Source organism: Kogia breviceps, chromosome 19 (assembly GCF_026419965.1).
Source record: "Kogia breviceps isolate mKogBre1 chromosome 19, mKogBre1 haplotype 1, whole genome shotgun sequence".
In the NCBI taxonomy this organism is placed as follows: domain Eukaryota; kingdom Metazoa; phylum Chordata; class Mammalia; order Artiodactyla; family Physeteridae; genus Kogia; species Kogia breviceps.
Genome location: NC_081328.1, coordinates 29,270,770 through 29,284,167, shown reverse-complemented (window position 1 = coordinate 29,284,167; position 13,398 = coordinate 29,270,770).

Below are 13,398 nucleotides of genomic sequence, written 5' to 3'. Positions count from 1 at the left end.
TTAATTCCTCTCATCAGTGTCTTATAGTTTTCTATGTGCAAGTCTTTTGTCTCCTTAGGTAGGCTTATTCCTAGGTATTTTATTCTTTTTGTTGCAGTGATAAATATGAGTGTCTCCTTAATTTAAATTTCTGATTTTTCCTTGTTAGTATACAGGAATGCAAGATTTCTGTGCATTAATTGTGTATCCTGCTACTTTACCAAATTCATTGATTAGCTCTAGTAGTTTTCTGGTAACATCTTTAGGAGTCTCTCTGTATAGAATCATGTCAACTGCAAACAGTGACAGTATTACTTCTTCTTTTCTAATTTGGATTCCTTTTATTTATTTTACTTCTCTGATTGCTGTAGCTAAAACTTCCAAAGCTCTGTTGAATAATAGTGGTGAAGGTGGGCAACCTTGTCTTGTTCCTGATCTTAGAGGAAATGGTTTCAGTTTTTCACCATTGAGAACCATGTTGGTTGTGGGTCTAACATATATGGCCTTTATTATGTTGAGGTAGGTTCCCTCTATGCCTACTATCTGGAGAGTTTTTATCATAAATGGGTGTTAAATTTTGTCAAAAGCTTTTTCTACATCTATTGAGGTTATCATATGGTTATCCTTCAATTTGTTAATATGGTTTATCACATTAATTGATTTGTGTATATTGAAGAATCCTTGCATTCCTGGGATACACCTCTTTGATCGTGGTGCATGATCCTTTAAATTTTCTGTTGGATTCTGTTTGCTAGTATTTTCTCGAGGACCTTTGTACCTATGTTCATCAGTGATATTGGTCTGTGGTTTTCCTTTTTTGTGGCATCTTTGTCTGTTTTTGGCATCAGTGTGATGGTGGCATTGTAAAATGAGTTTGGGAGTGTTCCTCCCTCTGCTATATTTTGGAAGATTTTGAGAAAGATAGGTGTTCCCTCATCTCAAAATATTTGATAGAATTTTCCTGTGAAGCCATCAGGTCCTGGGCTTTTGTTTGTTGGAAGATTTTAAATCACAGTTTCAATTTCATTGCTTGTGATTGGTCTGTTCATATTTTCTATATCTTTCTAGTTCAGTCTCAGAACATTGTGCTTTTCTAAGAATTTGTCCACTTCTTCCAGGTTGTCCATTTTATTGGCATATATTTGCTTGTAGTAATCTCTCATGATCCTTTGCATTTCTGCAATGTCAGTTTTTACTTCTCTGTTTTCATTTCTATTTCTGTTGATTTGAGTCTTATCCCTTTTTTTCTTGATGAGTCAGGCTAATGGTTTATCAATTTTGTTTATCTTCTCAAAGAACCAGCTTTTAGTTTTATTGATCTTTGCTATTGTTCCCTTCATTTCTTTTACATTTATTTCTGATCTGATCTTTATGTTTTCTTTCCTTCTGCTAACTTTGGGGATTTTTTGTTATTCTTTCTCAAATTGCTTTACATGTGAGGTTAGGTTGTTTATTTGAGACTGTTTTTGTTTCTTGAGTTAGGATTGGATTTCCATAATCTTCCCTCTTAGAACTGCTCTTGCTGCATCCCATAGATTTTGGTTCTTCGTGCTTTCACTGTCATTTGTTTCTAGGTATTTTTCGATTTCCTCTTTGATTTCTTCAGTGATCTCTTGATCATTTAGTATCATATTGTTTAGCCTCCATGTGTTTGTACTTTTTAAAGTTTTTTCCCTGTAATTGATATCTAGTTTCAAAGCATTGTGGTCAGAAAAGATACTTACTATGATTTCAATTTTCTTAAATTTACCAAGGCTTGATTTGTGACCTGAGATATGATCTATCCTGGAGAATGTTCCATAAGCACTTGGGAAAAAAGTGTATTCTGTTGTTTTTGGATGGAATGTTCTATAAATATCAATTAAGTCCATCTTGTTTAATGTGTCATTTAAAGCTTGTGCTTCCTTATTTATTTTCATTTTGCTTGATCTGTCCATTGGTGAAAGTGGGGTGTTAAATTCACCTACTATGATTGTGTTACTGTCTGTTTCCCCTTTTATTGCTGTTAGCATGTGCCTTATGTATTGAGGTGCTCCTATGTCGGGTGCATAAATATTTACAATTATTATATCTTCTTTTTGGATTGATCCCTTGATCATTATATAGTGTCCTTCTTTGTCTCTTGTAATAGTCTTTATTTTAAGGTCTATTTTGTTTGATATGACAATTGTGGTACTTTGAATCTCCTATCCTCCTGCACCCCAAAACAATTGTCTCTTGCTTCTTAGGTGGTTGCAGACTTTTTCTTGGGCTCCCTCCCAGCTAGCTGTGGCACACCAGCCCCTTTCAGGCTGTGTTTACACAGCCAACCCCAGTCCTCTCCCTGGGATCTGACCCCTCGAATTCTGGCCCCAGCAGGTGAGCCAAAAATCTCAGGCTGGTGAATGCTGGTCATCATCAATCCTCTGTGCCAGAATCTCTCTGCTATGCCCTCTGCACCCCTGTTGCTGAGCTCTCCTCCATGGCTCTGAGGCTCCTCCTCCCCCACCCACTTCCTATCTCCACCAGTGAAGGGTCTTCTCAGCATGTGGAAACTTTTCCTCCTTCACAACTCCCTCCCAGATTTGCAGGTCTCATACCTATTCTTTTTTCTCTGTGTTTTGTTTTTTCTTTTGCCCTACCCAGGCATGTGGGGATTTTCTTGTCTTTTGGGAAGTCTGAGGTCCTCTGCCAGTGTTCAGTAGGTGTTTGTAAGATTTGTTCCACATGTAGATGTGTTTCTAATGTATTTGAGGGGAGGAAGGTGATCTCCACCTCTTACTCCACCATCATCTTGAAGGTCCTCCTCATATTTTCATATTAACACATTATTGGCTGAGGGATTTTTACAGAAACTAAAGACTGTTGTTGGTGATTTGTTATGTAAGTGAATATTGAAACATCTCTGGTCAATAATATTCAGGTAACAAAGGACATATTATATGTCTCTGGTCAATAATGAGTTAAAAGATTATTAAATTTTCATTTTTTTAAGATGGCTAACTTTGAAAATATTCCCAAAGTTATGGATTCATATTTCAGAGGGGTAGAACACAGTCATTTTGGCTGTGTCACAATTGTTTCAGTATTTTTGGTTTCCCTTAATCAAAAAATTAGCCTTTCATTTAGACTGCCACGAGTTTGTCATCTAAGGTTGCAGAATTTCTCAGCTCTTGCTGTCAGAGGGGAATTCATGAGAAGAAAGGGGTTTTTTTCTCTCTCTTTGTGCTTAGTTGAGTTTAACTTGCTCACAGATCACATTGTGCAGAGACCTCACACCTGTCTGTTCAGTCCAGAGTCCATTGTAGTGTCTTGATTGACTTTCTATTGATTTTTATAGTTGCAATGTAAGTATTATTTTACTTACACGATTATTTCTATTATAACCACCTCTATCTTAGACACATATTTAAATGCAAACCAAAATTTCCCTGAATGTTGATAATTTTACTTCTCCAAGAGACTGACAGCACTACATTCAATCCATCTATAGCAAATGAGATATATTTTGTTCATTTTAATATAATTTCATGCTGTTGGACTATTTGTGGATTAAAGGGCATAATTTAACATCATACCATTATTCATGGTTTTAATATAATGTTTGTGAACTAGTACATATTCTTAATTTCATGCCACCTTTCTATGATTTATTATAAAATCACTGATGGCTCCCATATTAAAAAAAAAAAAATTGTCAAACTGCCTATGGTATAACAAGTCTAGTTTTCCTTTCAGCTGCATCCATTGTAAGAATCTCTTCCCTTTGTGAATACTTCTCTGACACTGCAGTTATCAGGAAGATAATCCTAGTAAGCAACCATGGAATGCTATTGTATCACTAGTTCTAACTCTGCAAATAATGGTGATAATAGAAAGCCACTACAATGTAATAGTTAAAAGGGTACGTTCTAGGATACTACTACATGAACAAAAACTGAAATTCCTGCAATATAATATTTGTATGGCCCTGGTAAGTTACTTAACCTCATGTTAACCCAGAGTCTTTGTCTGCAGAATGAGAATAATAATAGTAATTATTTTAGAGAACTGTTGTGAGCATTAAATGAGTTAATGTAGGCAACACATCTGGAGCATGGTAAGCATTACATAAGTGATAGCCACGACTCAATTTCACATGGTAAATAAATACACCATTACACTGGAATCATTTATGTTTATTTTGCTATCTTAGACTAAACAGAGAAGTTGTGGTAGTCATATACTAATATTTAATTATATACATTCATAATTGGGCACCATAAATAATGATTTTCTGACACTGCATGACTTATCATTCCAGAAAATCTCCAAGCTCATTTGTGCTAGATAACGTCTGCTCTAGGGAGGCATTCCATCTTGTAATGGTCTAGCTCAAGAAAGCAGAGTTTTGTATACCCCATACTAGAAATGTTATGTTGGGCACCTTTGGTTTGGGTCAAGTCTCATAATCCTAGCATTATAGCTCTCCAAATATCTGGTTTCTTCTAGTTTAGGGTACAGTTTGATGGAAAACAATTGAGCAAGTGTCATCTTGGGGGAGAAAAATTGTGGAAAAGGCAACTAACCATAAAACATTTCCAGTCCAGCCTTATCAGAAAGTTGTCCACACCCAGAAAACTATTCTGAGTAATTGTGTATTGCTTGGGGCTTCTGTATTCTATCAGAGATTGTTCAATTGGAATAATTATTTATAGAATATTATCATTTATAACTATATTACCATATTTTTCAAGTGACATATAACAGTGACCATACATTCTAGGTCTGAACTCTAAGACTTCACATATCATAACAGCCTATATTGTATTAGCTTGAGTTTAAATGTAATACCCATATCACAACAATCATGTTAGAATTAATTCCTTCATGTTTCACATGGACTATATCTATTTTATTACAGCCTGTCAAATTACACATTTTTTTAATTTTCTGGGATCACACTCAATTAAGGAAAAGTTTAATTAGACATACTAAATAAATGACTCATCTTCTAAGTGATTTACTTCATTGTAAATGATACATCAAGTAGGAGTGAAGGAAGGAGGTGAAACAGATGCCTAGGGAAGAGAACAAAGTGTGTCTTTATCCTAGACACCACTGAGAGCATGTCTATAGTATCTTTGATAATGAACTCTAGTGAAATAAATATAAAAACTTAAACAGATGTTTATTAAATGAATTTTTAATTTGGGAATGTTAATTTAGAATAAATGCATACACACAAATAACAGCTACCCAAAAGAATCTGCAGTTAGCTTTCCTTAATTTATCCAGGCCTGAAATCAACCAATTAGTTATCTCTTTAAATTCCGGTTGATGCTTTATTACTTTTGGTACAGAACTTATATTATACTTATGCCAATATAAAATGATAATTAATAGAGAAAATTCACTTTATTGAGACACAGTATTACACCCATTTTAAATATAGAGTTTAGTGAGTTTTGACAAATTTATATACCCATGTAATCACCCCTAAAATGAAGGTATATAAATTTCCACACATAGAAAATTTTCTTGTATCCCTTCCCAGACAACTTTCTTCACCCTGACCCAAGAAAACACTGATTGGCTTTCTGTCCCTATATATTATGTTTACCTTTTCTAGAATTCATCTAAGTTGAATCGTATAATACATATGTTTTATGACTGGCTTTTTCTTTGCTCAGCATGTTTTTCAATTCCTTTATGTTGCTGCATTTATTTGTACTTGGTTCTTTTTATTACTAAATAGTAATCAACTATCCATATATTACAATTTTTTAATTTATTCACCAATAAATTGACATGAAGTTTGCTCCCCATTTTGAGCTATTATAAATAAAGTGTTAACAATATTTTTGTAGATATGCTCTTTCATTTTTTAAGATAAATAAAATACTTAGGAGTAGGATTCCTGTGTTGTATGATAAATATATCATAACTAATTTATAAGGAACTGACAGACTTTTACAAAATGACTGAACCACTGTGCAGTCACATAAGTACAAATGAATTAAATGTGGGAAATTTCTAGTTACTCTAAACCCTTGTCAACACTTGGCTTTGTCATTTTTTAAAATTGTAGTATAGTTGATAGAAAATATTGTGTTAATTTCCAGTGTACAGCAAAGTGATTCATGTATATATATATATATATATATATATATATATATATACTGTTTTCATATTTTTCATTATAGGTTTTTACAAGATATTGAATATTGTTCTCTCTGTTATACAGTAAATCCTTGTTGCTTATCTATTTTATATGTAGTAGTGTGTATTTGTTGATCTCATACTCCTAAGTTATCCCTTCTCCCATCTCTTTTCTTTTTTCTTTTTTTTAACCATAAATTTATTTTCTATGTCTGTGAGTCTGTTTCTCTTTGTAAACACATTCTTTTTTGTTATTTTTAGATTCTACATATAAGTGAGATCATATGATATTTACATTTCTTTGTCTGATTTACTTCACTTAGTAGATATTTCCTAGCTCCATTCATGTTGCTGCAAATGGCATTATTTTGTTCTTTCCTATGACTAATATTCCACAGTATATATGGATCACATCTTCTTTACCCATTCATCTGTTTTTGATGGACACTTAGATTGCTTCCATGTCTTGGTTATTGTGAATAGTGTGGCTGTGAACACTGGGGTACATGATACATTCAGTTTAGACTTTTTGTCTTTTCTGGTTATATGCCCATGAATGGGATTACTAGATCATATGGTGTCTGAATTTTTAGCGTTTTTAAGGAATCTCTATACTGTTCTCCACAGTGGCTGCACCAAGTTACATTCCCACCAACAGTGTAGGAATGTTCCCTTTTGTCCACACCCTCTCCAGCATTTATTATTTGTAAAGTTTTGATAATAGCCATTCTGACTGGTGTGAGGTGATACCTCATTGTAGTTTTGATTTGCATTTCCCTAATAATTAGTGATGTTGAGCATCTTTTCATATGCTTGTTGAACACCTTTCTGTCTTCTTTGGAGAAATGTCTATTCAGGTTGTCTGCCCAATTTTGAATTGGATTTTTTTTTTTTCTTTATTGAGTGTTATGAGCTGTTTGTATATATTGGAAATTAACCCCTTGTCAATTGCATCATTAGCAAATATTTTCTCCAAGTCTTTAGGTTGTCTTTTCATTTTATTTATGGTTTCCTTTGCTGTGCAAAAGCTTTTATGTTTGATTAGGTCCCATTTGTTTATTTTTTCTTTTCTTTTCTTTGTCTTGGGAGACTGATCTAAGAAAATATTGCTGCAATTTATGTCAAAGAGTGTTTCCATCTAAGTTGTCTCCTAGGAGTTTTCTGGTCTCATGTCTTATATTTAGGTCTTTAAAACATTTTCAGTTTATTTTTGTGTATGGTGTGAGAGAGTATTCTAATTTCATTGATTTATATGCTGCTGCCCAGCTTTCCTAAGAATACGTGCTGAAGAGACTGTCTTTTCTTCATTGTATTCTTGCCTCCTTTGCCAAAGTGTAATTGGTTGTAGGTTTGTAGGCTCTCTATTCTGTTTCATTGATCCATACATCTGTTTTTGTGCCAATATCATGCTGTTTTGATTACTTTAGCTATGTAGTAGTGTCTGCAGTTTGGGAGGGTTATGCCTCTGCTTTGTTCTTTTTTCTCAGGATTGCTTTGGCAATATGTCATTCTTTTTAATTTTATCTGAGGATTCTTTTTTAATTGCAATTTAAAAACATAAAATACATAATTTAAATCCACACAGCTAAGCAAATCTAAAAATAATTACTTATTTATGTATTTTCTAATTCCATGTTCATTGATCTTTCCACCTCATCCTGCTGTTTCTCATTTTATACCTTTTCTACTTGACTATATTTGGAAGAAAATGCTTATCAAAATGTATATTTTGGGGCTTCCCTGGTGACGCAGTGGTTGAGGGTCCCCCTGCCAATGCAGGGGACGTGGGTTCATGCCCTGGTCTGGGAGGAACCCACATGCTGTGGAGCAGCTGGGCCCGTGAACCATGGCTGCTGAGCCTGCAGGTCCAGAGCCTGTGCTCCACAGTGGGAAAGGCCACAACAGTGAGAGGCCCACATACTGCAAAAACAAACAACAAACAAACAAAAACAAATATATATTTTGATAGATTTTTTTTCAGTTTCAGAGTGAAACTTAATAGTATTTAAAATTATTTCAGTTACTTTCAAGCTCATGCTGTGATGTTCGTGCAAATGAGGCCTATAATATTAAGCCTAAATAAGTGTTTTCCAGGTATGTAATTATGATCTGATGTTTTTCTAAATGTCTGGTTGCTGCTGTTGTTGTTGTTAAGCACATTGTCCACAGACACCTTTGTGTAGAATCTATGACCTAACTCCCAGACACCTTCCAGGGAACTGGCTTCAACTGCCCAAGGACAATTCTTAGAGAGGAAAACCATTTTTCAAAGGACTGGAAGGAGCAAGCTGAAAGATGAGTACACCAAAAGAACTGATAAAGTGATCCTATGGTATCTGATGGGGCATCAAAATCTGCTGTCACACCTGTATTAACTCATTCCATTTTCAACATATTATTAATATCTCATACACTTTTCAGGAGGGTACTAGGCCCTGAGAAGCTAAACAAGTTGCCTGGAGGTTATGTGGTCAGTCAAGAGCAGTTCTAGAATAACCATGCCTGTTGCTCCTTCTTTCAATAAAGTCCCAAGTAATCAACAAGGAAAATATAGATTTACTTTCTAATATTTAAAACAGATGACATGTTATACTGATAACAGATATGGTTATCATTAATACCAGTGTTATTATTTGAAAAATATGTTTCACTAACCCAACTCAACTTGTTATTTCAGGGACCCCATTTCCAACCACTGAATTCTCTTGAATATTTTCTTTAAGCCCCACTTTGACATATCAAGTGCTCTTTTTATCAAATACTTTTACTGTCATCTGGGCTTACCCTTTTTCTACCTTACCCATTTCTGTAATGCTATCTTGAGGAGTTGCTCTCTTCTGGGTAAAACCTATTACTGTTATAATTCACAAATTACTGTCTTTTTTACTTTGTTTTGTTTTTGTTTTTTAATATAACAGTTTTCTGGCCTGTGTCCAGGAATAAGGGTTGAAGAGTTCCTCTACTGTCCTGTATCCTGCTCTTCCTTCTCACAGGTAGTACTATTATACATGGGAATATACACAGAAACAAATGTACACCTTAGTGTGGTTCATGTCAAAAATATATTGGCAAGGAATTACAAGGATTTAGGTTATAAACAGATATTGATTCATATTCACAGTTACACTTTCATTGAAACTTAAGCAAGATTCCTAGAAAAATGAACAGAGCAATAATTACCAAAGCAGGCATTAAGAATCACCTAAACCAATGAATCTAATATATGGTTGCTCTTTGGAATACTGGACTTAGTTTGATTTATTACATAAGGACCACCAAATAAAATATTCAAGAATTTGCATTTTCCAAGATCAGCTTTTCCAGGTTAAGTGAGCAGCTCTATCTACCAAAAAACCTCTTTTTTATTATAGCCTTCTCCCTATGTTTCTTAGTTCCACAATTCCATAATCTATGCACTTCACATTAGATTTTTGTTTCATTTTGAAATATACACTCTTAAATGCCCAGCACACTATAATACTGGACTGAGTGACAAGAGGACACAGTAATTAAGAATATCAGCTCTGGAGTGACACTAAATGAATTGATATACTTACCCTATTATATACTATTTTGTGTGCATTGGGTGAGCAAGTTAAAATCTCTGAGACTCCATATCCTCATCCTTAATATAGACTAAGTCATAGCACCTACTTTGTGGGATGATTGTGAAAAACAGTAAAATAATTTATGGAAAGTGTAGAGAATACTTCCTGGCACTTGGAAAGTGCTCTATAAATATTAAATGTTATTATTTTCATTACAGATAGAATGTTTTCCTAAATAATGAAAAATGAGGGGAAGACTTATAGAAAATTAATGAACATTGGCTGCCAGATCATGCATGAGAACAATCCTCAAACATTGGAGCTTGATGATTTATGTCCATGTTTGAGAGCCATCTATGGCAGAATAGTAAATGTGACATATTAGAATAGTCTATAACTCATATTCTATATCTAGAAAAGAAGGAACCTGGTGATTAAACTCTTAAATAGGAAGAAAAATTTTGTAGAACTACAATAAAGGATACAAATTAAACTCCAAAAATTAATGTTACATAGTCACTAGCATATTTATAGTGTAATTTTGATATGCCCAGATGTGCACTAACAAAAACCTTGGAACAAGAAAATAGTTACATTAGAAAGTGATTATTCACACTGAAAGAGAATTCTTAACTTTAAACAAATTTATCATAGGGTTCCTTATATATCAACCTCTTAAAATCTTCAGTGTTTTGTAAAGGGATCAAGAAACTGCAAACCTAAATTACTAACATTTATTGTCAATGATAATCAGAAATCAAAGTTAAGTTTTCAAAAACTGTAACACAATGGTCAAAGGTGGAGCAGTAAGTCTTAATTCTGGATTGCACTTGCTTGTGTGCTAAGTAAGTTCCCACTGGTAGACCATTGCTATAACAACAGAAAAACCTGGGGCAAGAAGGAAGATGTCTACAATGCAGAATCAAAGTTTGTTCTCTCAGATCTCATCTGCCTGAAAGACATGGAAACTTTGGCTATATCTGTGACTAGAGTAAAGTTAAGTCAGGACTTGAAAGGATTAAAAAAGAAGTGTCAAATTCACAACTCATACATCTCACAAACTAAGGTGCGGAGAAAATATATATAAACATCATGTGACACAAGAGACAGTGATGATGGCTGCAACAGAATGACAAATGTACTATTATGAGAAAGTAATTCAAATTGAGATAATTTAGGAAAAAATGCAGGGTTGTGGGTATGGCGAGCTGCGTCTGACCAGCAGAATAACAGTCGCCACACGCTAGATTCTTCTCGTATCACACTTTATTGGAGTACAGCTTGGTTAAGGAAAGATGGAAGGAAGACCCCGCAGCCTTAGCGGCAGCTGCCTATATAAGATTCGGGGTACTGTGCAAGTCTCTGACTGGTTCATATCGAAAGCATAGCTACACGTCGCCTTCGGACTGGTTACTGCTCTAAAACCTTGTTAGCATATCTCAACGCATGCGCACTGGCTACCGGATGGATGACTCAGCTTTTTCTATCCTGCTTTGCGGCAACGCTTTGCCGCGCCCCACATCTCCCCCTTATTTATTTACTATAGCACAGTGAAGTTTTGCCGGTACACATGCTCACACCATGGTGTGCTCACGGTTCAACGGCAGTTTTTCACTGGCACATCTATGACACCCTCCTGCGTGCAATGCCAGCATAGGGCGGCAGGGTGCTAGGGCTGTCGAGACCTAAAAACAGAGCTCCCCATGGAGGTGCAATGGCAGCAAGGCCTCTCCGTGCAAGGGCAGTCATCTGGGATTATTCAGGGCAGAGAGCCAGGCTGCAGGGGAATCACCTTCACCGATAGCCAAAAGCGCCTGAGTGAGCAGAACCTTATCTCGACGCGCTCGGACACGAATTCGACAGACCAACCAGAGACATAGCACAATCCCAAACAGGCAGCAGGCTGCAAACGTAGCTACTCCCACCCACTCTTTGAAAAAGGAGAAAGCAGAGGAGAGCCAAGAGGTAAAGTCCCCGAAAGTAACTGGCTCCAGTTTGGTAGCATTAAGCCGCAATATTTGAATCTTCCGTTTCAGTATCATCCGTTCCGCCTCTCGGGACCAATTTCCCGCTAGGAATCTTCCGATCACTCTGCTTTTATTGAGTGCATCTGGAACGAGAAAAGGTGTGACACACACATGGCCTACATGCTGCATGCAGCCCACTTGTATGAGGCCATATAAATCATCCATGGCCTCTTCCAATAGATTGATTCTTTCATTGGTAGCTAAAATGCCACTCACAATATGAGCATCAAATCGAGTCTGTTCTTCCAAAATCTGTGAAGTTTTTGTCACAATTTCATTGATTTCTCCTGCGGCCTTAACTTGGCTCGCCATTGCTACACCTGCGGTAACCGCTGCGGTGGCAGAAATGGCTATTGCTGTGACAATGGCGGCAGTAATGCCAAAATCTCTTTTAATACGAAGCAAATTTAAAATGGGGAAATTATTTGGATCTGCCCGAATCGGAATAGGTACGAAAGTAGGCACCCGCACCACGATGGCAGTGGTAACCTGAGTCCCATTCCAGCACTCAGACAGCCAGCAGTGGCCAGACCTCGTGCAATTTGCACTGTCATTAGTAAGCAGCAGCACAAAGGGCGATTTCACACAAACCGCTGCTGCTGATCTGGTGTAATTATACACTGATTCATATGTTTTCATGATCTTAAGTTTATATCTGGTCCCATTGGAATGTTGCACCGTCCCAGAAACATTGTAATAGGTACCATTACTTTGCTGCAACATGGCCAAAGCAGAGATATCCATGCTGGCCCCCACTTCATTAATCAACAGCCAGGAGTAAAATGGCCACCCTTCAAAAACCCAACGCTCATTAGTGATTTTATTCTTTCTACCCATATAAGACTTCAAATCAGGGGAAAATCGAAAACCTGAGCTAATTTCATATTTCGCTAGGGTTCTATCTTGACATTGGGTGAAAATCGGGGGTGATGCCGTATCTGGCTCACAGTAGGGAGCAACAATGGTCCTATTAGCCAGTACACAAGAAGAGTTTTTCCTTACTGGAACTATGCCTGTATGCTCCAAGGCAAAGGTAGTGACATTTGCCTCGTCAGTGCCATTGATTCCCGTACCCTGACCTTGTTGGGCTCCAGAGGCAATCTGCTGTAACGCTTCCGTCAAAACCTTTAATGGAACTATACTATGCCTTAGTGGGCTTTCCCACGCCTGTAATATTCCTTTTTTCAAAATAATACAATCCTTGTCAGTATCGAAACTGAAACAAAGACTTCTGTTCAAAACTATATTACTAGCATTATAAGGCACCCAATCAAGCTTCAATGGCGTGGTGCATGCCGCATTCATATCACAGCTAGTGGAATACAGCATAGGGAGCACTCTACTCTGGGAATGCACCGGCATGGGAACTGGCCAGGTCCGGCTGATTCCCCAAAAGGTCAGGTTCTCTGCCTTGAGCAAGGGAAGAAACATTACGATCATCCATTGTTGCATCATCCGTGCGACACTCGGCATCCCTTTCGAGTTTCTCTTCCACGCTCCGTGTCAGTCTTGACGGCACCCAAATCGGGTCCTGATCCTGTGGAGAGACACAAAGAGATCCCCTGGATCGAGCAATAACGCGATCCGGGCCTTTCCATTGGTTGGATAATACATCTTTCCACATCACTGTACTATATTCTTTATGAGTCAATGCCACATGATGCTCTGCAGCAGTTTTATCATCATCATGTACATTCAAAAAATTTATAGTAAATAAGGCAAGT